At 35.2% G+C, this 27,685-nt stretch overlaps 1 long non-coding RNA gene across 2 annotated transcripts in view; it reads left to right on the top strand.

Moving 5' to 3' along the window:
* LOC148109168 (uncharacterized) overlaps positions 1 to 27,685 on the top strand; it is a 781,283-nt gene that overhangs the window by 317,908 nt on the left and 435,690 nt on the right. The gene's annotated exons all lie outside the window — the stretch shown is intronic.

The raw sequence follows: 27,685 nt of genomic DNA, 5'->3' as shown, positions 1-27,685 counted from the left end.
TATTTCACTTAGCATAATCTCCTCCAGTCCCATCCATGTTGATGCAAATGTTGGATGATCATTCCGATGGCTGAGTAGTAGTCCATTGTATATGTGGACCACATCTTCTCTACCCATTCGTCTGTTGATGGGCATCTTGGATCCTTCCACAATTTGGCTATTGTGGACAATGTTTCTATGAACACTGGGGTGCATATGGCCCTTCTCTTCACTACGTCTGTGTCTTTGGGGTGAATACCCAGTAATGCAATTGTGGGGTCATAAGGTAGCTCTATTTTTAACTTTTTGTTAAACAGCCACACTGTTTTCCAAAGTGGCTGTACCAACGTGCATTCCCATGAATGGTGTAAGAGGATTCCCCTTTCTTCACATCCTCTCCAACATTTGTTGTTTCTTGCCTTGTCAATTTTTTTCCATTCTAACTCATGTAGGTGGTATCTCAGTGTAGTTTTGATTTGAATTTCCTTGATGGCTAATCTTACTGGGACCAGCCTGAACTTCAGTTTCCTTTTGTATAATAGGGAATAATATCTTATAGTGACATTGCGAGAGTCAAATTTGATACTATCTGTTACGCATTTTTTTAAAGATTTTATTTATTTGGGAGAAAGAGAGAGTGAGTACACATAAGCAGGGGGAAGGGGAGAGAGAGAAGTGGGCTCCCCCTGAGCAGGGAGCCCACACAGGGCTCCATCCTAGGACTCCAAGATCATGACATGAGCTGAAGGCAAATGCTTAACTGACTGAGCCACCCAGGCACCACTCTGTTATGCATTTCGAAAACTGATATAGACTATATAAATGCAATGTTTTATCATGATGATTTTTCTGAGCACTCCGTGCATATTTGGATTTCTCTTTTCTTTGATCAAATATGTTCCCTTTGCTGGAATGTTTTCAACGTGTTCTTTTCTTTTCCTCCCCAAAGGTGCAGTTCAAATCCCATTATTTCTTTGAGGCTTTTTCCCACTGTAGAAGAAGTTATTTGTTTCTCCAACGTCTCATCTCCCTTAGCACTTATGAGTTACTCGGTGACTGGCATTTATTGACTTGTATAGCTATTTTAATGTGCATTTCAAAAGCATACTATTTTGCTGTTGAAAGAGAAATTAAAGTTCATTTGGTTCACCAGATTTCAGAGGTTGGGATCTCCTTTGAATCACTTCAACCTACTTGTCAAATAAATTTTGCTTGAACAGCTCCACTGACAGATAGCTTGGTATCTTTTGATTAAGTACAGTTTATTTCTTGACATTTCTAAGAGAAAGTTATTCTGTAAATTTAGAATAAATATGTCAGCTTGCTTTCATACCTAGTAACTATACCTGATATTCTCTACCATCTTCTTCCTTTTTCCTGGCAAAGCAAGATTTTAGTTACCTTAGTTGTATCAATCACTCTTTTCTGAAGATATTTTAGTGTATATATATGCATATATTACATGCGTGTGTATAGTGTATATATGTATATATAGTGTGTATATATGTATAGAGAGCATATATGTGTGTATGTAGTGTATATGTGTGTATATATAATACATATGTGTACATACGTGTATGTATATTATGTATATATGTTTTAAAATGGAGCATACAGAACTAAATGTATTATTCAACTATAACAGGCAGCTGTATTATTTTAAATATTATAATTCTGACATTGCAGCCTAAAACCCCATTATACATTTGATAGTCATATCAAGTTGAGTTTACTGTATATTAAATCTTCGCGTCTTATTACATGTGATTCTGCTAAATCATATAATCTTATCTTCCCCATCGAACTACTGCAAAAATATTTTGCCCTTAGTTTTTAACCTTTCTCTCTTCCAAATCAGCAAACACATGACAGGTTAAAAAATGTAATGTCCCTTTATGTTATATAGAGTTGAACCAATCTAATATATTCCTGCTCTATAAAAAGCTGACTTTCTTCTATCTTGGTAGAGGGCTGGTTTAAATAACATAAGTACTCAATAATGTTTTCTGTGGCTGGCATATTCCATAAGTTGCAAATCATGTTGAGAACACAAAGATTAAACCATATTCTGGCAGATAACCAATGCAATCTTCTGTAATTTAAGAAAAAAAAAACCTAAAATTTATATCAACTGTTTCAGTCAGTGGTTGGTTACAGAGAACAAAATCTGCTCTAGTTTAAAGAGAAAGGCATTGGGGCACCTGGATGGCTCAGTTGGTTAAATGTCTGCGTTGGGCTCAGGTTATGATCTCAGGGTCCTGGGATAGATCCTTGCAAAGGGCCCCCTGCTCAGCAGAGGGTCTGCTTCTCCCTCTCCCTCTGAAACCCCCAGCCCCAGCTTGTGATCACATGCTCACTCGCTCTCAAATAAATAAATAAAATATTTTTTAAAAAATTTTTTAAAAGAGAAAGGGATTTATTACGGTCTATTCCAAACAAAGCCACACATCAGAACTTGACCACCAAGGAAACTGCTGCCTGAGCCACGATTAGCAAATTGTACAATCAGAAAGCTAAGCACAGAAGTTGGAAACAGCCACTCTGTATCTGCTACTCCAGAATCACGTACCTCTTTCATAATGCTATCAACAAAATGAACCCTTTGCCCTCTGCCTTTTGTCCCATGAAGCTCTAAATTGAAGTCTTGCCCCCAGGACCCTATTTGTAAAAATGAGCAATATTTATTGTCTTTTTTAAGTTTTCTAGCCTCTTCCGCACAAGAAAACACACTACAATGGAACTGGAGTGGAGTGGATGTTAAGCAGGCCCATCTCTCATATACATCATTCACACTAAACGCTTACCTTCAAATTCCCATGTTCACTGATAATGAAAATAGTATTCTATGTTAATAGAAGTCCATAATAACCTAAGTCTAGATTATTAAAATTAAGTGTTCACAACTCCCAAACTTATTTGTTTCCAGATTACCATTCCTGTTTGTCTTTCCTATAGTGAAAGAAAAAGTGAGTCTTGGGGGTGGGGAGAGGCATGTACAATTCAAAGGCACTGATAAGTCAATGGCACGGGATAGGAGTGAACAGTAGGAAATTCAGAGAGTGATGTCAGAGAAGTACTACCAACCTAGATTAGGTAACAGCTTGTCATTGGAAGAAATTTGCCTTCTACTCTAAAATCGGAAGCCATTGGGGTTTGAGCAAAAAGGGGCACAGTCTTCCTTAACTTTAACTTATCTTTTACTTATCTTTAATCTTTAACTTCACCTGACTTCCATGTTGAGAACAGACTGCAAGGAATGAATCGAGGGCAGAATAAGGCTACTATTTAGCAGACTATTGTAGTGATCTTGGGGTAGATCAGATTGGTATCAACAGAGGGGTTACTAAGTGTCAGAGGATTCTTGATATATTGTGAAGTTCGAGACAACAAGATTTGCTGATGAACTAGTCAAAGAGAAAGGGAAGATTCCAGTATTCTTGAGCAACTGGAAGAACGGTACTGTTATCAACTGAAGTTGACAAGTGCTCAGTCCACTTAAGCAACTATAACAAAGTACTATAGACTGAGTTACTTAAAAACAAGAGTTTATTTCTCACAGTTCTGGAAGTTGAAAGTTTGGTATCAGGGTGTCAGCATGGCCCATTTCTGGTGAGAACTCTCTTTTGGGTTTTAGACAAGCAACTTCTTATATCCCCCACATGGCAAAAAAAGATCTAGCTAGTTCTTTGTCCTCATCTTATAGGCACTAATTCTATTCTTAAGGGCTTCAGCATCATGATTTAATTACCTCCCAAAGGCCTCCACCTCTCATGATCACAATAGGATTAAGGTCTCAACATATGAATTTTGAAGAGACATAAACATTCCTTAACATCAAGGTAACAAAGATAGCAAGTTTTGATGATAAGAATAGCAAAAGCTAGGGGCACCTGGGTGGCACAGCGGTTAAGCGTCTGCCTTTGGCTCAGGGCGTGATCCCGGCGTTCCGGGATCGAGCCCCACATCAGGCTCCTCCGCTATGAGCCTGCTTCTTCCTCTCCCACTCCCCCTGCTTGTGTTTCCTCTCCCGCTGGCTGTCTCTATCTCTGTCAAATAAATAAATAAAATCTTTAAAAAAAAAAAAAAAGAATAGCAAAAGCTCAGTTTTGGATTGAACATCTAGGAAAGTCTAGAGGAAAAAAAAAATGTTTGGAGGTGAATAAGCCTGTCAAATGATATTGACAGGTAAAACAGATGAGAATTAGAAATAACCATTGGATTTACCATCATGGAGTACATTGATGACCTTGAGCATGATAACTTCAGTGGAGCATTTGGGAGTGAATACCTGACTGGAATAGGTTGAATAAAAAATGGGATGGGAGGAACTTAGGATGAACATAGATAACTGTTTTAAGGATTTTACTGTAAAGTTAATAAGATTAGTATGGCAAATTTTTGGAGAGGAAAGTGACATATAAGATAATTTGTTTTTGTTATGTTTTTATTTAGACTGGGGAAAAACCAGCCTTGTTGTTTGCCAATGTGAATTATTTTATTTTGCAAGTCACTTCCATGACATGTTTAGAGTGATTTACAAAACCTTTGTGATTCTTAGAAGTGAAAAAAAAAAAAAACAACTATACACATCCATAAATACCAATATCACTTAAGTCTTCTGCCATGCAGAAACAGGAGATTCCTATATGATGTCAAATGCAACTTGATTTACAGTTACTGAAAGAATAAAACTAATTAAAAAATAGGAAAAAAATAAATATCTTTACTCCATGAATCACATTTTACTTAAATTTGGCACTCTAAGAAATTGGATCAAACTACATAGGATTATAACTGTGTTAGATGTCAAGAAAGCAAGTTATTATGAATCAGAAAAAATGTCAGATAGAAATCCTATTACTAAAGAAGACAGGTATAGCCTGGCATAATCCTACTAATTAAAGCATAACAGATTACATTCCCTCTTAAAAAAAAATAAAAGAGGGATTTGAAGATGAAATAACTTTATGAGATACTGCTCAATAACTGGAGGTAATAGAAAGTCAGTGTAGAAAAAAAGATCTGTAGAAGAAACCAATTAAAAACAGGCAGCTAAAGTTTGCAAGGACAAGTCTGAAGGTTTCTAAAATAATCATAGCAAAAGAAATTCAAGAAAATAGTACAGGCGGTCCCTGATTTACGATGGTTCAACTTATAATTTTTCAATCTTCTGGTGATGTGAACATGATGACTTCCAGTAGAAACTGTACTTCGAATTTTGAATTTTGATCTTTTCCTGGGCTAACCACATGCTGTAGGATCCTCTCTCATGATGCTGGGCAGCGGCAGCTGGCCACAGGTCCTAGTCAGCCCCAGGATCTTGAGGGTAAACAACTGATACACTGACAACCATTCTGTACCCATACAACTGTTGTATTGGTCACTTTCAGTATAGTATTCAATAAACTACATGCGCTACTCAACACTTTAGTATAAAGTAGGCTTTGTATTAGACGATGTCGCCCAAGGCTAATGTAAGTGTCTGGAGGACATTTAAGGTAGGCTAGGCTAAGCTTTGACATAAGGTTAGGAATTCTAAATGCATTTTTGACTTATGATATTTTCAACTTATGGTAGGTTTCTCAGGACATAACCCCACTATAAGTCAGGGAAGATTCGTACGTATAATATATGCTTTTATCAATTTACATTAAGAGGAGAAGAGAAATAGGTTTTCTCTCTCTCTTTTTTTTTAAGTTTTATTTATTTATTTGAGAGCAAGCGAGGGAAAGCACAAGCAGGGGGAGAGGCAGACTCCCTGCTGAGCAGGGGCCTGATGTAGGGATCAATCCCAGGACCCTGGGATCATGACCTGGGCGGAAGGCAGACGCTTAACCAACTGAGCCACCCAGGCACCCCGAGAAATAGGTTTTCTTATGAACACATAAAGGCATTCGATTTGTAGTAACTTGAAAATGATTAAGATAGTTCATTTACATAAAGTATATTTTTCTAAAAGAAAATTAAGAAAAATATGGTATAATAAGGCACGATGAAGATCTTATAGAAATAACTATTACGTAAAAGATAGTGTAAAGAATGTAATATTTAGTAATTTAGACACATTGAACAATTCCTTTCAAATTGTCAGTGGCTTAAATTGGTAGTTAACATCAAGTAGCTCACTTCCGTCTCTTACGAGGTATTGGACTTAAAGCAATCTACTCAATTTGTAATTGCTGTTTTCTCATCTATAGAGTGGAGGTTGAAATAGCATTTACCTCTTGGAGTTGTGATATTTAAATGAGTATGCAAGTGTTTAGAATAGTCTGTGGCACTTAGGGAGGATTTGATAAATGTTAAATATCATCACAGTTATTATCAATCTTCTAAAGTATTACCTTACAAGTAAGCAGAGTGTAATACACCAGAGATTGCTTCTGCATTGTCCGTTCTGTACAGTCAGAATTAGTTTAATAACCTTATTGTTTACCTCTATTTGCAACTCTGTGCTAAACGTTGGGGTAACAGCAGTGAACAGGATAGATGCTGTCTTGCTGTCTTCAGGACAGTCTGGCTGGGGACATACACAATTAAGTGAGTTGAAGTGGAAAAAACAAATGTTCCAAGACAGTCGAGTGTGGATAAAAGTGCTTTAAGAACTAGGTCTTTTCAAGCAGTACTTTCAGAGATTTGGCCTGGTCTTTGTAAAGTCAGGAAGCTTTCATTAAGAGGTAGAAGTCTCAGTTGCTGCTCCTTTCTTAATCCAATTAAGTCTAAGAAAGCATAATTTGAAAACGTGGCTGGATGGGAATGAATTGTGATAGGAAGGAGAAGGTACTGTGGAAAAGCCTAATGGGAGTCAGAAGAGTGTTCTGGAAAGAGAGAAAGGGGTATGGGAGACCCCAGATAAAGAATAAGAAAACTATATTCCTTTAATTAAGTGTTTTTTACACTTATCATAATACTAAAATATACCCTTTAAGACCAATAATAAGGAAGTTGAAAGATTGATGAAGAAGACTGGGGAATGGAAGTATATAAGCACTAGGATGAGGTAACTGTTAAGTTGCATTTGACACAGGGAAAAAAAAGTTAGGAAAAATGATGGAGGGAAAAAAATGTCATTTTGGTATTAAGAATACCACAATCATGTTTAGCTCATTTTTTCCCCCATAAACTCCATTGTTAAGATTACTATTTGACATTCCCGTAAATGCATTTTTTTCCTCTTCAATCCCTCTCCCACCATTCTGTAAAAGGAAGTGTGTGATGATAATTGGAAGAAATGACAGCGAAAAGAAGATGAAATAAACTCACAGAATAAAGGTCTTAGACATAAGCACAGTAGAAACTGGAAAGGATACAGATCGCATTTTAGAGGAAACTCTTCACCTTGACTAGTCCTGTCAATAAACACATTTTCCATTCCTATTCCTCCCCCTACTGCATGAGGAGCGTGGCGAGTACTATCCTAGTAAACCTCCCACTCATCTGGGAGATAATTTCAATATTCAAAAAGCTATAGCAGATCTGTAGTCTATTTAAAGCCCACTCTTAAAAATAACTGGCAGAAAAATAAATAAATGAAAAAGAAAAAGAATAAATGGCAGAAAGCTAAATAGAATGTGTCAAGTATATGGGCACATAAGACATTATTGCTCCAGTCCTGCCCATTAACCTTTAACCTCCTGGTGTTTAGATAACTTATTCATTAAACCGTCAACTCTCTTTCCAGCGGGATTTGCCTATGAATTTTTAAATGGGGCCAAATCTCCAGATGTCTTCCTCCTCCAACTAAATTCTTACCATTTCTTTTCTACCAAGCTTAACTGCTCACTTCTTACTTCCCATGTTGAATTGGTTAACATCTAAGAGATCCCAGCCTGTATAACTCTGCAACTGAATATGATATCATTCTGGCAGTTTGGGAGTCTTCAGAAGTATAAAAATATGTGTATGATGTATCATCGGTTCATATTTACTATTTTTGCCTCCATTCTAATAATCCTGTATTTCAAGATACTGAAGTAGAGTGAAATGGTCTCTTAACACCCATCTGTAATTCTCTTTCCTTTTATGTTCAAATCCCCTAACTAGGCTCACACTGAACTTTTCATAACCTCTAAGAGAAGATCTAAGGGAGAGAACTGTGAAATCAAAGACCAATTACCGGACTCTTATGTGAGTCATTTTGCCTGATGTAGTGACTGTTTATGACTTAATTTTACCGTCTAGTGTCAGACTCTGCTTTTGAGTATTCTGTACAGTGTCTACCACATTTTGACACTTTTAAAATAATATTTGTGATTACCGTTATTACTATTAGTTTTCTGTGTATGTGAAACTAATTCTCAGCTTGATGATAGGGCAACTATTTTAGCTGTAACTTTTACCTCTTGGAGTCATGTAAATGGAATATTTTAAACACTTGTGACCATTAATAAAGCCAGGTGTGTGTGTGTGTGTGTGTAGAGCGAGAGTAAGAGTTTAATCTAGGTGTTAACCCTAGGCTCTTGGAAAAGTTCCCATTTGAGTAATTGAATTTTTATTAACTCACTTCCTCTTACAGGTATTCTTCATTTAATGCGGTACACTGTTCTATATTATTTCTAGCTGTTAAGCTGTTACTACGTTTCTCCCTGCGGTGACTACATTTCACCAATGAAAACAGCACTAATGGATAAATGAAATCATTTTACTTTCATAAGTGTGCTTTGGAATCATCCTTTGTTTTAAACCACATACTGGTGGGGATGGGGGAGGGAATGATAGCCACATAGGTAGAAGAAATCAAGATATTTAGGGAATTCTTACTGTTTAAAAAATACTGTATATCAATATCATCTTCTAATTTTGTAGATTTTTATTCTAGAAAATAATGGAAGTCAGTGGTTTCACTTTTTTTTTTTTTAAATAGTTGATCCATTTAGGGAATCTGTGGGAAACAACAGAATGGGCTAAAAAACTGAAATGTATTAAGAGATAGATACGGCTGTTTGTTTTTTGTCCTCTGAATAATGGCTGGTGACAACACAGATGTTAAACACGAAATATTACAGGGATTAATTCATAGTGCTCTAGTTTGCATCCAAGGTCATGTGCAGTGCAAACAATAAGTTACAGCCAGGCAGTCTGTAGTGGCAATTAAGGACCACCTAGGGTGGGGGTGAACCTGAAGGTGGCTCCAACCCTAGGAGGTCTGCAGTCACTTCAGTGCACCTCCTTGGAATGCCTTCTTGTTCATATAAATTAAACAAAAGTGAATTTTCTCTCCTTTAGGGAACAAACAATCCATGGCTCAGATCCTGCAGCCTAAGCATTTCCTCCTTTAGAACCGCAACTGCATCTCCGCTAAACAGCAATTTGCATTTTAATAGTATTAATAACATTCGTGATTTTAACAATCTGAAGCTTTCTGCTTTTTATTGATGTCTTTTGTTGCAATTTTGTCTAATAGTGTGCCCAGGGTAGCAAAACATAACCAATTAAAACATTTGCCAAACAGCAAGGAATCTGGATAGTTTCAGTGCTACTCAAGTCAACGTGGAAATGATTGCATGAAAATAACATTTCTGGCTAGTGACACTAGGAGATATACTGGAAATGTTAGTTGGGCAATCCCCTTACCTTATATTCTGCATCAAAACCAAAGTGTCAGAAAAATCAACACTGGCAATCTCATATAGAGCTCCTTGAAGCCTAAAATCCTTACTTTTTACAGGAAGCATCAATATACAGAAAACCGGATAGTTTTAGTTTAATACCAGCTTGCTATTTACCTAGGAATACTTCTTTAAATCTAATTTTAATTAGATTTCCTTATTATATATTCTCAACACCTACCATTTTTCTTTCAATTAACTCAGTATACCTTTTTATATAATAACAGAACTAACATTCACTGAGCACTTACTATATGCTAGGCATCAAGTCACACACAACATGATTCATCTTTGTTAATCTTCACAACAGTCCTTATTCTGGGGTCTGTTTTTATTTCATTTTATTATTATTATTATTTTTTAATACAGACACCAAACTTAGGTTATTCATCCAAAGTCAAAAGTTAGCAAATAATAGAGTTTCAAAACCAGTTCCCCTGCTTTCAGAGTCCATATCTGACATTATATTGCCTCCCTTGTATGTGATTTTGGGTGGGGGGTGGGCAGTAGGAAGGTGTTGTTTCATTTATTTTTGTAAAACATTTGCCTCAATGACTAGACTCTAAAATCTAGGAGAGTAATTGTTTCTATTTACGTCATTCCTTTCCCTCTAAATTGGCATGGTGCTTGTACATAGAAAGGGATTGATCTTTTTTGAATGAAAGAATGAATGAGTAAGGGTAGATATGCTTTGTCTAATCAGATTGTCATATGGCTTTTGTTTTCTTGCTTAGTGGGGTTTAGGACTTCTGTGTTTCTGATTCCTAAAGAAGCATACATACAGAAGTTTGAGTAATTACTGGTACTACGTCTTCTTGCTAATGCTCATTTTCCTCTAGGTTTGTGTGTTTATCCACGTGAATAATGTTGTATCCTGTATTGCTTTCAAAAAGGACTTTAAGTGATTATTCCTTTCGGTAGTGTTCTTGTGCTGGTGCATGCACATGGGGTTGCTGGCCAAGAAATAGGAGTCGGAGGAATGATTTTGGAGCACTTCAGTGTTGCTCTATTACCCCAAAATGACCTAATTCAGCTGAGGATACTATTTTATAAAGTCATTAGACTATTATAATGGTATTCTATGGCAAATGTGACAAACTATAAATACACACACAAACACACACGATGGGATAACCAGATGAGTAATAGAGGAGTCAGAATAATTTATCCAAAAAAATGTCAACAAAATTCAGGAAATAGGGGAATGGATGATTAATTGTAGAAAGCAAGGACTTTCCCAAATGGCAGAATAAATTCTTAGAACCTTATACCCTTCGACAGCCATGCTTCTCAAATTTAAGGATGAGTATCATCTGGAGATCTTGTTAAAACACAAATTCTAGGGCCCATATACCGAACATTCTGGTTCAGTCTGGGGCAGGAGTCAAGGATTTGCATTTCTAACAAATTCCCAGGTGATGCTGCAAGAGTCCACTTTAAGTAGTGCTGAACCAGAATGTATTAGAGTGACGAGATGAGAAATCGTATCACTGAAGAGTCCTAGTGATGCTTCTGATTCTCTGCCACATGGTGCCCCCCCCCCCCAGTAGATCAAACTAGTGCTACATGCCAGTCAAGCAGTGTGATACTCTTATATGGCTCTCCTGAAAGGAAATGTGGAACTGTTTTTTTTAAAAAAGAGCATCTCTCTTCTATTCTTTTGTCCGATTCCAGATTTGAATATTTATATTGGCCCTCTTGGAATTCAGTTCAATCATACTGCCATGGTTTTCTCCTGTACCAGTAGCACTGGTTTCCTTCTTAGATCGATAGTCCACAGTGGTAGTTAGGGGCAGGCTTGGAGAAGCCGACTGATATTGATATTGACATCTCTGTTTCCTCAATAATAAGATAGGGAGAATAATAATACCGATCTCATGGTAGTGTTGTTAATACACATTAAGCATGAAACAAATGTTTTTATTATTATCTCAGCAAATGGCTACTTAATCTTTTTATACAGTGTCCGATTCATGATGGTGGTTCTTGCTAAACCCTTGACTCAGCCAACCATGACCCCCTTTTCAATTTTCAAGCATTCTTTCTTTTTGCCTTTGTAAATTATGTTATCAGGAACTTGTGGCAGAAATGACATTTCAGTCCACGGCCACTTGTATTTGAGTTGTGAAAATTCTGATTTGGTTCCTCACTAGACCATAACTCATAGTCCAAAGATTAAAATGAAAATAAAACCAAACAAGAGTGATGGCACTCCATGTTGATTCAATCTGCATGGGAAAAAAAAAAGCGGGGGGGGTGGGCCTGGTTTCTATAACTTTCTCAGCATAACAACATCATAGCATTTACTTCGTACCATTGATACTTATTTGTTGAATCCTCCACTTGCCAGGAAGCACTTTGAGGGAGAAAAACTATGATTTCTTTATCACCGTTATCTCTGGTGCATAGCACAGAATTGAGCACATTATAGGAGCCAAAACTCTGTTTACTGAATCAAACCAAATTCTTTCCTTGAAAATTATTGTGAGAATCTCAATATTTTTTAAAAGCAATATGTCATTTAAGTTTTCACATAAAACGTGGGAAATTTGGATCTAAAAGAGAATCTATTATTTCTTTTCCACCAAGTCTTTACTTGGATTTGGGGGTTTCTCAAATCCCATGCCAAAAGAAGTATTAGAATACAAGTAATAGATTCTCCTTTAGATCCAAATTCCCCACGTTTTATGTGAAAACTTAAATGACATATTGCTTTTAAAAAATATTGAGATTCTCACAATAATTATCACGAATATGAAAGTCAAAAATAATTTTGTTGCCCATTCAGCTTTTGACACAAGCTTTCCTTTTTCTATTTTGATCAGCTAAGATCTCCTTAATGAACTTACGACATACATTTCTTCCTGTTGTTACATGAAGTACCAGGCATTCTGAGTTATACATACTTTACAAATCCAGCTTTTGCTAGCTAGGGAGCTCATTAGCAGTTATTTTTTGTGTGAATAAACTGTCCTGTGAGATATAAGAACTCCTCAATTCACGAGTTCACATTCTTCTAAGAGGTCACTTAACCTTCTAGGTCAATTATAGCATATTAACAATTCTCCGCTTCTGAGGAGGGTTTTTCTGGGTGTGGAGTTGTAACTGTTTAAAGCATGACCAGAAACGCAGGCTCTCTCACCCAGGTCTGTCTGAAAAGCCAGGGTTAAATTAATTTCAAATGAGATGCAAGGTATCAGGGGAAATACCTCATAGTTATTTTGACTGCTGTAGTATCAATATTCAATATTCAATATTCAATATTCAAAATAATATCTGGAAATGATAAAAAATAACAGTAATGAAATCATTCTTTTTTATTAAGTTAATGCAATCATTTTAAGAAGTGCAAGATTGACAGTCCAGGCATCTGAAGTATTCTTTTCAAGAAAAGATAACATATTCATAGCTAAGTTTCCTCTTTCTTTACATTATGTCTTAGGCCTTTTAAGAGTGAGGTGATGAGGACGGTGCTGATCTAGGGACAGTGTTGTTTTATATTAATATGAGTACCCATAAAATTACTGATAATAATAAATATGGTAATTATTGTGGAGATTCAGACCTAGGCATGGGCCAAACACATTAATACCTGCATTCTGAATTAATCCTTCACTTTTCCAGACGGTCATAATTGTAAGCCATTTCAACTATAGACTTACGAACAATATAAGCCTCAACAACTTCAGTGCTTATTATCATAGAGATGTGGGGGGCAGGAGAATCTTGATTACATTTATCTAGCAAAGTGGGGTGATAAAAGATTTGTATGAAGTTACCAATCCCCTCAGCTACCCAAGGTAGCATATTTTGACTAGTGTGATTCTAAAACTTCTAGTAATGTCGCAATTACACAAAATTTTTTTTCTTATGCATCAGAGAATATGATTCGTGTAACAAAATTCCATTTATAATGCAATTGAAATTTTGCTCTTTATTTCTTTATAAAGATTTTAATTTTTTATTTAAGATAGAGAGATACCAAGAGAGACCACTAGCCAGGGGGGTGGGACAGAGGGAGAGTGAGAAGCAGACTTCCCACTGAGCAGGGAACCCTACATGGCATTGGGCTCCATCCCAGGACCCTGAGATCATGACCTGAGCTGAAGGCAGGTGCTTAACTGACTGAGCCACCCAGGCACTCCTGAAATATTATCCTTAAAATTAAAAAAAAAAAAACAACACCAGTTAACACATGGCTATTATTTTTAATGTTATTCTTGGAATGTTAAATAATGCATCAGTAAAAACCATTTAAATCTTACAAAAGCACACCATACTTGATACTGTGTTGTCAGCCATATGTTCTAAAGTCAGTTGGTGTTCTACCTGAGATTTTATTAACTTTGAGCATTGCAATTTAATTACTTGATTTCAATTTGTAACGTTGGCAGAGTAGTGAGGAGTGTTTTGGAGACTGCTTACGAAATATTAATTATAAATTGACATGCCCACACCAAACATTTTTACTTGAAATTGTAACTTTATATTGCTCTATATTGCTGTATTAAGTAATTTTAGTTTATATTCTAAACAAAATAGAAAACAAGAACCTTGCCACTTTAAAAATGTACCTAGGGATAGGGACTCTATATATATAGCTGTAGTGACCAGGTCAGAGAACCAGGCTTAAGCAGTAAAACTGTTTCTTTGCAAGGGGAAAAACGATTGTATTATACTTTATACTTGTGATACTGTGAAAATTTATGCTCTATACTACCTTTATGGGTTATATGATTGTAAAGTCAATCAGGAGATAAGGCAATAATTCGGGGTATTTCTTTCTGGAAAAGAAATCATTCTCTCTGTTGCTTTCTGAATTTTTTTCCCCATAGTGAAACTTTCTCTTGGACTTTTTATTGGACAATCAAGGGACCCATAATTCCTTTATATATATTTCCCACCTACAGTTCTCAGTTTCTAGTTCAAGGAAGGTTCAAAACCTGCATGAATATGATATTCTTCTCTAAAAGCACCACTGTGGTAAAAGTCTGGTGTCTGTTCGAATTGGTTGGTCTCAGTGCTCAATTAGTTATGAAATATTTTGAAAATCATCCTTGTAATATAACCATGGGGATTCCTAGGCAGAACAAGGAGGCCATCGCATTGCTAAGGAGTACTACATTAAAAAAAAAAAAAAAAAGTTACTATCCCTAAGAGGAACTTGCACAGCCCTAGAATTGACATGAAACAGGGGTGACAGTAATTAGTGCTCCGCAAAGCCTGGACCCTGCTATGCGTTAATCTATATCACACACAAAATATGTGGTGTCTCTCCAGTGCAAAATCGACAAGGAACCCAAAGACTAAGAACTAGGAAAATGGAAATATCCTCTCATTTTTCCCATTGGTCAAAACCATTGCACTGGTGATAATGAAGCTGGCTTGTTGACTGACTGATCACATAATTACATCACCAGTGTACCATTTTTGTTATAAAAAATAAGGACAGATAATTAACTGAAAACTTCTTGAATAGTTTAAAATTCTTGAATATATACATTTGATATGAGCTCTATCAAAGCTCAAAATTTATATAATAAAATTGTGATTCTATTCATCTGAACACTCTTCTCAGTTAGCCTTTTTAAATTTTCAGAAATGAAGAGGTTATTAAAATATTTAGCTTTCTGTAAAATATATCCATTTTTGCTCATCAAAGTGTTTTAAAGCAGTGGATAAGCTCAATAGTGCTCAAAACTCAATATATTAAATAATGTATTATGTAAATTCATGAGTAAAATAAGCATTTTTCTTTCATGATTATAAAGATTATTGGAGATAATAATATTGATATCGTGTTTATCATTGGAAAGGAAATGATAATAAGCCATGTTCAGAAACATATCATGCAAGTTTCTACTGTCTCAGGTAAATATTACTCAGACATTATCAACTGAAGATGAAAATATTACTTTTCTTTCCATTTTTTTTAAAGAGTCAGTGTCTTGAAGTACAGTAACCATTGTTTTGGGGTGGAATAAGGATAAAAAAAATATTGGAATTCTAATCATCATTCTCCTACTCTTAATTTTTTAATCTCTTAATATTTTAGCTTCTTTGTTGACCAGGTAGGAATAAAACAAAAATACTATGCACATACTGACAACAAGTAAATTAATTATTTATTATTTAGAAAGAGCTTTGTATTATTATGAATCTCTTAGGTATTAAGACTTATTATTGAAATGTCATTCACCAAATTAATGCAAGAGATAAATGTCGAGTCACAATGGACTTAATATAAACTATTTCTTCAACATGAAAGAACATATTTCTCTATTATTTTGATCAAAGTATTCTTTTAATAATGGTCTCTTTTATTTATGCTTGTCTCATTTGAGCTTTGAAATAAAGGAATCTATTTTTAAAACTTTCAGTTCTTCAATTGGAATTATATTATTTTTCAAGTGAAAAAAAGATATTATTCACATATAGACATAATAATTAACGGCAATCTTAGTACTTATTTTGCCAGTATGATAGCTAAGAGCCAAAGTTCCTTAAATCAGAATGAGTCTTTCCAACCCATGTTCTCTGATGGTGATTAAAGAGTAGAATTTTTAGAAGCAGACAGATCACAGAAAGAAATATCAAAAGCCAAGGTTGATGTCAAATCAATGCCTAGGTTTAGTTGATTTTTGCTATATTTGGATTCAATATTGATCTGATCTAGAAAGTGCTGAGCTCACTATGAGCTCCTAACAATGTGCTTTTTATGTAGTGGTGTGTTTGATAATAAAATAGAACACAAACAAAATGCAAAATAAAATACCAGCAAAATAAATATAAACAAAAAGTATCTTCTTCATTATTTAAAAAGACGGTAGAAAAATCATTTTCCTGTTACTGTGTATAGTGCTTAACACTGAACACTAGTCAACATTTGCCTTCTTTATTTCAGAGAGTGATATCAAGATACATAAAAATTGAAGGTCATGTTTTTCCAAAGCACAACACTGATCTACTCTTAAGCCCAACATTGTAGCTGCCCATTTATGACTTATTATTGCCCTGAGCTATGTACTGCTGTCTTCCAGTGCTATATTTCTCGAAAATTTGACATAGAAATCTGTGACACAAACTGTCAGCTTGGTGTGGAAAAAATCTCAAGTTCTCTCATTAATATTAAACTTCCGAGGGAAAAATGTGTTGCTGAAACAAGCATTTCTTTTAAGGATGAAGGGATTCATATATTACTATTGACATGATAATTGAAATCATATTCAGCAAAATGAATGATGAAGAAATTATATCCATGCATTCTAAAAGAAGGGACAAAGATGGATCAGAAGAAGAAAAAAGCGTGTTATCACAAAATATGCAAGGACTCAGACATCCTTATCAAAATGATGCAACAATGAAAAGGAAAGTTATTGTGACCATCTATTACTGTTTCTAATGAGCATCAAAGAGGTTCTGATAAAAAAAAAATTATTGTCAGTCATTGCAACAGAATATAGCTGAATGGCTACATCTTTTTTATGAGAACGCAGGCAAGTATAATTTGGATGTAAATCATGCCTCTTGTCCCCGTGTTATAATGGACTTTCATTATACTTTACACAAAATTCGGGGATTCTCAAGACTCCTCCTTTATGCAGAATTCCTGGTGACTTCTGAGGACACTAAAAATTGTGGGTAGCATAAGATCTGCTCTTGGGAGCTATGGAGAAATGGGACTCCCCTTTCTGCCTCTTTTTCTTTTTTTTTCACGTAGCATAAAAACTAGAGGCAATTTTCATTTCTCTTTATACCTCAACTCCAAGATTTTCCTTTGAAGTCAAATATTGGTGTAGGTTTTTGTTTTTGTTTTAATGCGCTAGTTGTTTTGTTTTGTTTTTTCTTCTTCTTTTCCCCTTTGGTTATATTCTGTTCATTTGAAGTAAGAGGAGTTTTATTTTAGAAAAAAAATCATTGAGGTGCAAAAGAAAATGAAACCTTAGTCTCGTTAGGCAACTGAGTGAAGGAATTAAACTTTCCTGTGTTGCCATAGACCATCACTGCTATAAAAATACAGTCATGCGAGAGTCAAGGCAATCTTGGTGTTTTCAAAACCAACCCATTTAATAGTAACTATTATTTAAAATCACTTTAAAGTTAGCAAAACATATTAATGCATATTGCTTCCTATCATCATAATAGCACTGTGTTAAGAGTGATATTTTGTTGTCACTTTAAAGAAAATTGGATTTCTGAGGCATATGTTAACTTGCTTAGTTTCATGTACCTGTAGGAAGCCGAGCTGCATGTCTTAAACACAAGATTTCTGATTTAAATCCTGGATTCCATCTACTATATCACATAATCTCAACTAATTTTTTTATGTCAAAGTAGATTTTCTAAATAACCAAGTTAGACAATAATTAAAATTTTGTTGATTGACAATAATTTTATAGAGCCTGACAATTACCTAAAAAAGATGACTATTATATTTATTTATATATTATATATACATAGCTGGGGTCCTTATTAAGAATGTATAATCCTGGTCCTAACTCCCCAAAGATTCTGATTCAGTATATCTAAGTGAAATTCTATCATCTGAGGTTTAAATAAAAAACTATATTTTGGAAAAAACCCTGTTGTAGAGTACTGTTTGATAACTTAATGTCATAATTCTATACCCTATTTTTGAATCTACAGACAACACATTTTTCTTTTTATTTTCTCTTTTCCTTTAATTTCCTTTCTCTTCTTTTTTTCTCTTTTCTTCCCTCCCCCTTTTATTTTTTTATTTTCTGTATTCATTAAATTGATGTTCTTTAATTGTACTGACTCTCTTTCCTGCTAAGAAAATGATTTCAATGCTTACAGGTGCATAAGACGAATGTATAATATGTCCAAGATTTTTTAAGAAGTCAGCTATTTTATGGATTAATTACTTAGTTCCTGAGTGAAAATGGGTATACATTTTTTGGAATAATGGGGGTAGCTGGCAAGGGTCTAAAGTCAGAGAACCTGGTTCAAATATTCTCTGTTATTGACACCTGGCTGAACTTTTTATCTTGTCTTCCTCAATTTCCTCATCTGTAAAACTGGAATAATAGCACTTTCTGTCATAGAGATTTTAAGAACATTAAGGTCACTGTTAACCTTTGCCGAATGCACAGCACTGTGTCCAAAATATAGAGGCTCCATAAAAGTAGCTATTAATATTGTCATAGTTTTTCCTGAAGTTATTATTATTAGCCAATTTTATCATTAGGAGAAAAAAAAATGATGCTCCCACTGACCATCTGTTTCTGATTTTTGGAACATCTCCAAAGAACAATGAAATAAATTGATTTTCAGAATGGAGTTACTTGATATAACTATTGGTTTTTGGAGAATGATGGCCAAAAGCAAAGATTTTCCTTTCCTACAGTCACTATTGACACATTCCTCCTAGTTAGCTACCATGATTACTCATATATTGAACCATTCCTGGGCCACCATATATTTTTATATTACTTGATGATTTTTTTTATCTTTGTCATTATTGATTTTATTTAGCAAGTTATATAAACTCTTTGTGTGATATATGCCTGTATAATTTCAACATTTGAAGTGTGGTTAGTACTTAATGACAGGGAAGGAAATCTACTTAAAATATAATTATATATGAAATTCTCAGATACATTTTCTCAGAGCACCATTGGACTTTGCTTTTACATGGTAATCTTAATATATGTGCAGGTATTCAGTGGTTGCATAAAAATGTCATCCATTAATGTTAAAAAGTTGACATTTACATGTATCAGATGGGCAGGCAGGTGATAATTTTAAGAATTCTATGTCTTTCTGAGAATTTGCTTTCTTAATTTTTATAAAATTAAACTTTATATATACTACTAAACTTGTGATATCTATTTTAAGCTTAATAAAGAGCACACAATAAGAATTGTAACCTCCTCTGCAGAGTTACTAAGCCAATTCTCTTAGGCATTTAAAGCATGTATTTCTTTAAAAGTTTAAAAGTTCAAGAAGTATAAAACTGTCTGAATCAAGTGTATATATGAGAACCCTTAAAGGAAATGCAAATGAAGCATTAGAAAAATGGTTAAATGAAAGAAGACAGAGAACACTGAAGAAAGGAAAAAACTGTTAGAAATGAAAAACACCCATCACCGGCCTATCCCATTCCCCACTAGGGGTTATACGCAAGTAATGAATCATGGAACTTTACATCAAAAACTAGGGATGTACTGTATGGTGACTAACATAATATAATAAACAATTATTAAAAAAATAAAATTTCAAAAAAAAGAAATGAAAAATAATAAAACGCCATAAGAAAAAAGTGTAGTACATCGGGTTAAAGAAATCAGCTTATTTTATCCTTCAGACTACTTGCACTTGCCATTGCATCTTCTTATTGTTTTTGGCTAAATAAATTCATGATGTGCTTCTTCTTAATTACATATCTCAGCTCAGATGTTATCTATTAAAAAAGATTTTGCTTGACCATGTCACTAGTAGCAACACAAATTCCCTGTTGCTATCTCATTATTTTTCTCTTCTAAAAATATCTTCTTCATTAAATGTAAGTAACATAAGGACTGATTAGTTTACCACCAATTAACATGGAAGAACACAGCATACACACACACACACACACACACACACACACACACACACACACACTTACTGCTTGATGATTGCAAATCAGGATATTGGGCAGAAGTAGAAAACACCAAATAGATATCCTATATATTGACACCATATAATGAAAGGGCAGTTTCACTTGATTCATTCTCTAAAACACCTCCTCTATCATGAAAACTGCTGTTTACAAGAAACAGGCAATTGAGAACATACAGAAAGAATAAACTAGAAGTGGAACAAGGGGATTCTATTTTGATTCTTGGTCCACTAAATGTCTTTAAGAGGAATAGTATTTTTTTATTGTGGTTAAACTATATACATATATATTTATTACTTATTAAGTATTATTAGATTATATATAACATACAATTATATTTGATTATATATAGTTTTATAGGATTGTATTTCTATAATGTATATTATGTATAATCTGATATTTAATAATCTATAACAGTTGGGTACTGGTTTTTGTAGTTTACATGGAGTTTCTCATTAAATTTTCAAACCATCTTATGAAGGACACAGAATAATGTATCCTTTGTTATGTGTTGATGAGGCTGAATCCCAGAATTCCCTTCCTGGTATGTTTCCTGTCAGTGGAAGTCCACAGGAGAGATTCTTATGCAAGTTTTGGAAAAGAGAAATAAGGCAGAAGTCACTGAGCAACTCACACATGTTGTTTATCTGATCCCTTATCACTGCGCTATTAGGCAACAGAGGGTCTGCCTCTGTTCCGCTTTCCCTGGACCCTCCTGTAGTGTCTCTCCACCGAATCCATATGTGCTTCACTCTATCCTAAAAGGGCCAGATTCTCCTGTGAGCATGAATACAATCAGAATAAGAGGTGACAAGAACCGCCAGCTTGTGATTGTGGATTCACCCCCTATTTTATGTCCATCTAGCTTTCTTGACTGCCTGGTCTGAGGTTTGGAAGCTAGGGCACCAGATGCAAAAACAACCACCTTACAGAGACATTTTAACCAGTTCTCATAATTGAATAACGTCAAAACCCTGCAACAAATCTCTTTATCCATAATCAATTGATCTAAATATCTAAATTTATTTATTTATTTTAGAGAGACAGTGCAAGTGGGAGAGGGGCAGAGATGGCGGCAGAGGAGAGGGAGAGAATTTCCAGCAGACTCCCTGCTGAATGCAGAACTCCAGGCAGGGCTTTATCTCATGACTCTGAAATCATGAGTCAGAGGCTCAACCTACTGAGCCATCCAGGTGCCCCTATTGATCTATATATCTATCTACTATCTATCTATCTGTCGATCGATCAATCGATCATCTCACTATCCACCTTTCTATCTCACTATCATCTGTCTATATTATATACCACCTGGTAGTTCTGCTTCTCTCATTGGTCACTAATATAATCACCCTCGAACAGATAAGAAAACTGGCACAAGGTCATACAGTTAGTAAAGATCTTCTTCCCTGGCATATGGTAACCCATAAATGACTAGTATTTAAGTACTCAAAGGGTTTTAGTAATAAGTCTATCTGCAATGTTTTTTCTATTTTCGTTTCCCTATGATAAAAAGGGAAGAGGGCTATTAGCATGTATTTTGTAAATATTTCATGAAAAATGACTTATAGTTCTCAACAATTCCTATTTTAACTATCTATTGAATCTTCTAGTAAATACAGACACGGATCATGTCTTCAAAGACAGTGATTTTATTTGTTTACTTATTTTTTAAGATTTTATTTATTTATTTGACAGCACAAGCAGGGGGAGTAGCAGGCAGAGGGAGAGGGAGACACAGGCTCCCTGCTGATCAGGGAGCCAGACGTGGGGCTCAATTCCAGGACCCTGGGATCATGACCTGAGCTGATGGCAGACGCTTAACTGATTGAGCCACCCAGGCGCCCCTCAAAGACATAGATTTTAAAAGGTGTGAGCTCTTGGTCAGGATTATATAAGTAAAGGCTTAAGAAAAAAAATATTATTTCTTTAGACTAAATGTTTGATTTTATACCTTATCTACATTGTATGCTTAACTTTTTCTCACTAAGCACAGCTCTTATTATAACTTATTCTGCTTTCATTATGTATGCTATGTTTTTCTACTTCCAACTTCTTAATCTGAATATTTTTAAATTGATATTTATTTAATGAACACTTGTATAGTGCAAGGCACTACGTGCCAGACACTGTTCTAAGCACTTTGCAAATATGAATTTATAAAATCTTTTTAGCAATGCTACAAGGTAGGTACTATTGCTTTGTCTATTTTATGTGTCAGGAAACTGAGACACAGAAGAGTTAAGTAACTTGTCTGAGATCACTCAACTATAAGTTGCCAAACTGGGATTCGAACTTAGAGTGTCTGCTCCAGAGTTCATACCTTCTTCCTCCTATGAGCATTTAAGCTATAAAGTTTCTTTAAAGTTGTACTTTATTCACAGGGACAGGATACAATGACATTCAAACAGAAACCTAAGAAAGTAAGGAAGAGGCTATTTGGATATATGGGGGAAGAGTTTTCTAGACAGAGAATAGTAAGTGCAAATGTTTGAGCTCGACCTGCTTTGGATGTTTTAGAGATCAAGGAAAACATGTTATCAGAATAAAGGAAGTGGGACGCCTGGGTGGCTCAGTCCGTTAAGTGTCTGCCTTCAGCTCAGGTCATGATCCCAGGGTCCTGAGACTGAGCTCCACATCAGGCTCCCCACTCGGTGAGAAGCCTGCTTCTCCCTCTCCCTCTGTCTGCTGCTCTCCCTGCTTGTATTCTCTCTCATTGTTAAATAAAGAAATAAAATCTTAAGAAAAAAATAAAGGAAGTAATTGGAATGTTAGAAGATATGTTCATAGAGTTAGAAAGGGACCAGATCATATAGACCCTTATAAATAGGGTAATACAAATCCTAGTTTGCCCAGGATATCCCATTTCTAATCCTGTGTCCTGATATGATTATTAATAGTTCTCCCTTCACTAAAAAAAGAAAAAAAATTATCCGAGTTTGGATTATAAATCCTAGGGTCACCTTTTTTATAAGCCATTGAAAAGACTTTTTTTTAAATCTAATGAAATAGAAATTCACTCCTGTTGCTCTGTTCACAATGAAATATAGGAGAGTCATGGCAAAACATAGATACTAGTTAAAAAGCAGTATTTTGGGTGAAAGAATTAATGGCAGCTTAGACTAGAGTAGGGTAGTTGTGGTGAACATGTTAAGCAGTGGTAGGATTCTGTATATATTTTGAAGGTCAAAGCAGTAAATTTGTTGATGAAATGGATCCTGGGTGTAAGATAAATTGAAATCAGGAATGATTGCAGTGTTCAGGCTTAAGCAACTGAAAGTTTGAAGCTTTTATGTAATAGAAGAAGACAGAGGAGGGAGGAGCTGGATCAAGGAAAAGATTATGAATTCAGTTTTGCATGTGTAAAATTTGAGATATTTAATAGATACCCAAGTGGTGATGCTGAATTAGATCTAGAACTCCAGAGTTCCTGAGAGAGTTCTAGATTAGGGTTTATATTTGAAAGTTGGAGATAAAGAAGATAAGTCTTGATCTGCTTGACCTGCTTTGTCAAGCAGGTGGGATGACCTCACCTCAAGTGTATTAAGAGTATGAATTAACTCTCAAAGTTTCGGTTCTATTTTCTAAGCAAGTGATAGTTGATGGCAGAGACATCTAAACAGATAGCTCTGATATTTCCATTAATATTGGAGTCTAAGAGGTTAGAGAGAGCCTATCTGGTAGTGATGGGGAACGAGGGGAGTCCTGCTATAGCAACGTGGATATGTAGCGTCAGATCGATATGTTAAGTACTACAGGAAACTTTTGCAGATGCTCATACATTGTACTGCATGAAACGTGTTTCTCCCACACTTTGCCTATTTCCATCACTAGGTTGTCAGATTATAACTACGTGTCTCCCTTACCAGAATTTCAGTTACTTCAGGTCAAGAACTGTGACTTATTCTTGTTTGGAGACCCATGACTGCCATATAGTCATGCCCATTTAACATGGCAAATATTCAATTGTCGCTTAACCTATACAACAACAATTTCATATGGTTTGACCTACTAGATAGATACATGATCACTAGTAGTTCAATAATGAAATGAATGAATTGGAGGAAAAGAGAGAAGCTCAATTACTAAAGTAGAGCGGAAGATATTAAGACTTGTTGATATTATTACCAGGCCCTGAGACAAAGGAAGTGTCTACATACTGGGCAGGATTTATAGAACATTCATTTTGATAATGGTCCAGTTGAAAACTAAGATTCTGGAATCAAGTTTGGTTCAGAACTGGGTCCAGTTTAAGGATGGGGAGGAATTGACAGATTGAAGGGAATAGGTCCAATAACCAAGGAAGGAAAGAGCAATATATTAAACAGATGATATACCCTATATACTCTTTTAGGCTTTAATAATTTTGATATGAGGCAAATATTCAATAAATTACATTTAAAAGCAAATCTATAAAATTCATGCAATTATAAACAATTTATCAAAATACATTAGAAAATTTACTTTTGGTAGAAAGAGAACTGTTAAATAGCAAGCAAAACTAATGGCCTTGTCCACTATGAGAACGAAATCATTTTGACTTCAAATATCACTCATAGACCAATTATGTCAACACATAGTCTAAATTATAAGAGTTTAAAAACTGCACAGGTATTTTACAAAAAATGTGTATATATACTCAATATGTAAAGTAATTTTATGCAGGCATTTTATAAATATTTTACTGAAACCATCTTTCTTCTGTTTTATTATTTTTTTTAATTTATTGCCTAAAATATTTTGGGGGGGGTCTGCTATGGATTGAATGTGTGTGTCACCCCCAAAACTCATATGTGAAATCCTAAACCCCAAGAGGATGATTTTGGGGGTGGGGGCCTTTGGGAGGTGATTAGGTTGTGAGGGTGGAGCTTTAATGATTGGGATTTGTGCTCTTATAAAGAGACCCCAGAGAGACACCCCTTCGTGCCATATCAGATTATAACAAAAAGCAACTATTTAGGAAATGGGCTCTCACAGACATTGACTCAACTAGCACCATGGTCTTGGGCTTCCCAGCCTCCAGAACTGCGAGAAATACATTTCTCTTGTTTATAAGCTATCCAGTTTCTGGCATTTTGCTACAGCAGCCCAAAAAGACTAAGGCAAGTGTCTATCCTCCAATATTTCCAGATATTCCTTATAATAGATTGACTTTTCTAAGCTTTCACATGTTAACATAAAATAATATATCCTCTGCATTCAGAGCTAAAATGAGGAGATCTTTAAAAACTTATGTCAGTATTTCTAGGAAAACATACTGTATGTGTGCATAATAATGCTATTCAATAGTTATGTCTTTATACACACAGTTCGGATATTATAGCATGACACGCACGTTATTTTAAACACATGATAACCTTGAAAAATAACAGTAGCTTGGAAGAAATTACTTGACTTCATAAAGATCAAGCCCTGACTAAATTAATCTTCTACACAGTAAAAGAATCATCAGATTGAGTAAACTAAAGAGAAATAATGGACATAATCCATCTTGACTTTGATTTTTGTCTTGCATAACTTAATTTGCTTAACACTAAACAGAGAAATACAGGTTTTGATAAGTAAATATTAAGGAGTGATCACTTAATTGGTTTTCCATGTCCATTATAGTTATTAACATATTACAGTTAACCTAAAGGGGCATAATTCATACATTGATTCCTTTTACAAATATTTATTGAATACCTATGTAAGGGAACAGCATTCCTTATTAAAAAGAGAGTCCTTCAAGAATAGAGTGGAGAATTGTTTCAGAAAGACAATATCCAGCTTGGAAGGGGATGGAGATTCAACTAACCCTGTGCCATTTTTTGGCATGGTGTTCTCTCATACTGATTTCCACTGCCACAGAAGACAAAATACTCCCCCTGAACATACAGCCAAGAACAGAAAAGACAAAATCCATCATTTTATTCCCCCACCCCTTTCAACACACTCATAGGTATGGGATGAAAGCAAAAGTGAAAAAAGTTTCTGCCCTCAATAAGTGTATATTCTAGCCCTAAAGTTATCACATACACACACGAGCCATTGATATATGGGAGGAAATGGCAGTGCCATAATAGGAAAATACACAGAGCACACCGAAGTGCAGAAGAGACCACATTAGTACTATTTGGGAGCTATAGAATGATAAGGAAATGGACAGAGAAAATAGGTTGGGGGATGAGATAGTTTTGAATTGTTCTTAAGATATGGGTGGCACTTTCTAAAGGTAGCTAGAAGACGGCAGTCATTGAAGGCAGTGGAAATATCACGACCAAATACTGGGAGATGGGAATAGGTGGGCCATCCAGCGAGAACCACAGTCGATAGAAGTTCAGTAGAAGTTGCGGGTAGGGTACATGAAAGAGTGTAGCAGGAGGTAAGGATTACAGAAATCATCTGTGAATTTTAAATAGCACGCTAAGATAAAATGCATTTTTTTATGTAAAGATGAAGGGGGTACACTTGGTATTTTTCACATTAAAGGTTTTCATTGAAATTAAATGTATTTTCAGAGGAAGAAAGCAGATATGCCAGGCTTTTTAGATGAAAAGGAAAAACACATTTATTTATTGAATGTCTTACTCTGGATCTAGAATTTAACGTATGCTAATTCATTTAATCTTCACATTTGATGAGACAGGGAATGTAATGTCCATTTTATATGACTCCAGGAGATGTTATGGAACTTGCCTTATGTAACACAGTATCTGTGCTGGTATTTAAACCGAGTTCCTAACCCTGGCTGCTCATTACAATCATCTAGAGAACTTCTTAATCACTCTTTGAAAATGCTGATGCTTAGACCCATCTTGAGAGTTTGTAATTTAACTGACCAGCCGTCTAGACCACAGTTCCTCACAAAGATAAGGTTAAAACTCATTGATTTTCTTAATTGAAGGAGCGGTCATGAATAAAAATAGAGTTATTCAATAAAGTTGAGTAAAGAGTAATAGAGCTTAGAATTAAAAAGAAAAAGCAAAACTTTAGACAAAATAATTAGACTGTTTCTCATGATTCCCCAAATATAAATTGTGCATAAAAATAAAATTTCTATCTGAAAATATTTATATTGGAAAATATGTGCGCGCACACACACACCCACACCCACATACAGTTGATCCTCATTATTCATGGACTTTATATTTGCAAACATGTCTACCTGCTAAAACTTATTTGTAAACCCAAAATCAGTGCTCATGATGGTTTTGCAATCATTCACAGACATGCAGAGTCGGGGCAAAAATTTAAGTTGTCCAACACGTGCATTTCCAGTTTAGAGCCAGTCATACCTTAGAGGAAACAAGATCTTCTGCCTTCTTGTTTCAGCTCTCATACTGTAAACAAGTGTTCTTTTTTGCAATTTCTTTAATGCTATGTCTTTTCACCATTTTGTGGTCTTTGTTGGTGATTTCACTGTTTAAAATGACCCTCAAGCGTAGCGCTGAAGTGTTGTGTAGTGTTTCCAACCACTAGAAGGCTGTGATGTGTCTTA

The sequence above is a fragment of the Ursus americanus genome, chromosome 12 (assembly GCF_024610735.1).
Source record: "Ursus americanus isolate L20-20 chromosome 12, mUrsAme1.1.p, whole genome shotgun sequence".
Lineage (NCBI taxonomy): Eukaryota > Metazoa > Chordata > Mammalia > Carnivora > Ursidae > Ursus > Ursus americanus.
This window is presented reverse-complemented; position numbering and strand designations above follow the sequence as displayed.